This window comes from Erithacus rubecula (genome assembly GCF_903797595.1).
Source record: "Erithacus rubecula genome assembly, contig: scaffold_125_arrow_ctg1, whole genome shotgun sequence".
NCBI classification, from domain to species: Eukaryota; Metazoa; Chordata; class Aves; order Passeriformes; family Muscicapidae; genus Erithacus; species Erithacus rubecula.
Window position 1 is genome coordinate 388,477 of NW_027636167.1, and position 1,946 is coordinate 390,422.

A 1,946-nucleotide genomic window follows, 5' to 3' on the forward strand; every position below is an offset into this window, starting at 1 on the left:
CATTCCTTTGGCAGCAGAGTGCAGGCCTCAGTTTGCTTTCACCTGGAGGGGCGTGCAGTACACCTGGAACCGACTGCCCCAGGGGTGGAAGCACAGTCCTACCATCTGTCATGGACTGATCCAGGCTGCACTGGAAAAGGGTGAGGCTCCAGAACATTTGCAGTACATCGATGACATCATTGTGTGGGGGAACACAGCAATGGAGGTGTTTGAGAAAGGAGAGAAGATCATCCAGATTTTGCTGGGAGCCGGTTTCGCCATTAAAAAGAGCAAAGTCAAAGGACCTGCCCGAGAGATCCAGTTCCTGGGAGTGAAGTGGCAGGATGGACGGCGCCAGATCCCCACTGAAGTCATCAATAAGATCACTGCAATGTCCCCACCAACAAGCAAGAAGGAGACACAAGCTTTTCTAGGTGCTATCGGCTTTTGGAGAATGCACGTCCCTGAGTACAGCCAGATTGTGAGCCCTCTCTACCAGGTCACTCGCAAGAAGGATTTCCATTGGGGCCCTGAACAACAGCAAGCTTTTGCCCAGATCAAACAGGAAATTGCTCATGCAGTGGCCCTTGGCCCAGTCAGGACAGGAGCAGAGATAAAGAATGTGCTCTACTCTGCAGCTGGGAACCATGGTCTGTCCTGGAGCCTTTGCCAGAAGGTGCCTGGTGAGACCTGAGGCCGACCCCTGGGATTCTGGAGCAGAAGCTACAAAGGATCTGAAGCCAACTACACTCCCACAGAGAAGGAAATCTTTGCTGCCTGAGGGAGTTCAAGCTGCCTCAGAGGTGATTGGCACAGAAGCACAACTTCTCCTGGCACCCCGACTGCCAGTGCTGGGGTGGATGTTCAAAGGAAAGGTTCCCTCTACTCACCACGCCATCGACGTCACATGGAGCAAGTGGATTGCCCTCATCACGCAGCGCGCCCATATTGGTAACCCAAATCGCCCTGGGATTTTGGAGATAATTACGAACTGGCCAGAAGGTGAAGATTTTGGTCTCGCTGATGAAGAGGAGCAGAAGCAAGTGACCCGGGCTGAAGAAGCTCCACCCTACAACCAGCTGCCAGCAGATGAAACACGCTACGCCCTTTTCACCGACGGTTCCTGCCGCATTGTGGGGATGAACCGGAAGTGGAAAGCTGCCGTATGGAGCCCCACATGACAGGTTGCACAAGCTACCGAAGGAGAAGGTGGATCGAGTCAACTTGCTGAACTCAAAGCTGTTCAGCTGGCCTTGGACATTGCTGAGAGAGAGAAATGGGTAGAGAAGCTCCCCGTGAAAGTCCGTCATGTGGGTGCCCATGTTCCCAAGAGTCGGGCTAATGAAGAACACAGGCACAACAAGCAGGTAGATCAGGCTGCACAGATAGAGGTCTCAAAGATAGACTTAGATTGGGAACACAAGGGGGAACTGTTCCTGGCTCGATGGGCCCACGATGCCTCAGGCCATCAGGGCAGAGACGCCACCTATAAGTGGGCACGAGGCCGAGGGGTGGATCTAACCATGGACAGCATCTCTCAGGTTATTCATGACTGTAACACGTGCGCTGCCATCAAACAGGCCAAGCGGGTGAAGCCCCTCTGGTAATGGGGGGTGATGGTCCAAATATAAGTACGGAGAGGCCTGGCAGATTGACTATATCACACTGCCTCAGACCTGCCAAGGCAAGCGCTACGTGCTGACCATGGTAGAAGCCACCACCGGATGGTTGGAGACCTACGCTGTGCCCCACGCCACTGCTCGGAACACCATCCTGGGCCTGGAAAAACAAGTCCTCTGGAGACATGGTACCCCTGAAAGAATTGAGTCAGACAATGGGACTCATTTCAAAAATAGCCTTATAAACACCTGGGCTAAAGAACATGGCATCGAGTGGGTGTACCATATTCCCTACCATGCACCAGCGACTGGGAAAGTCGAACGGTGCAATGGTCTGCTTAAAACCAC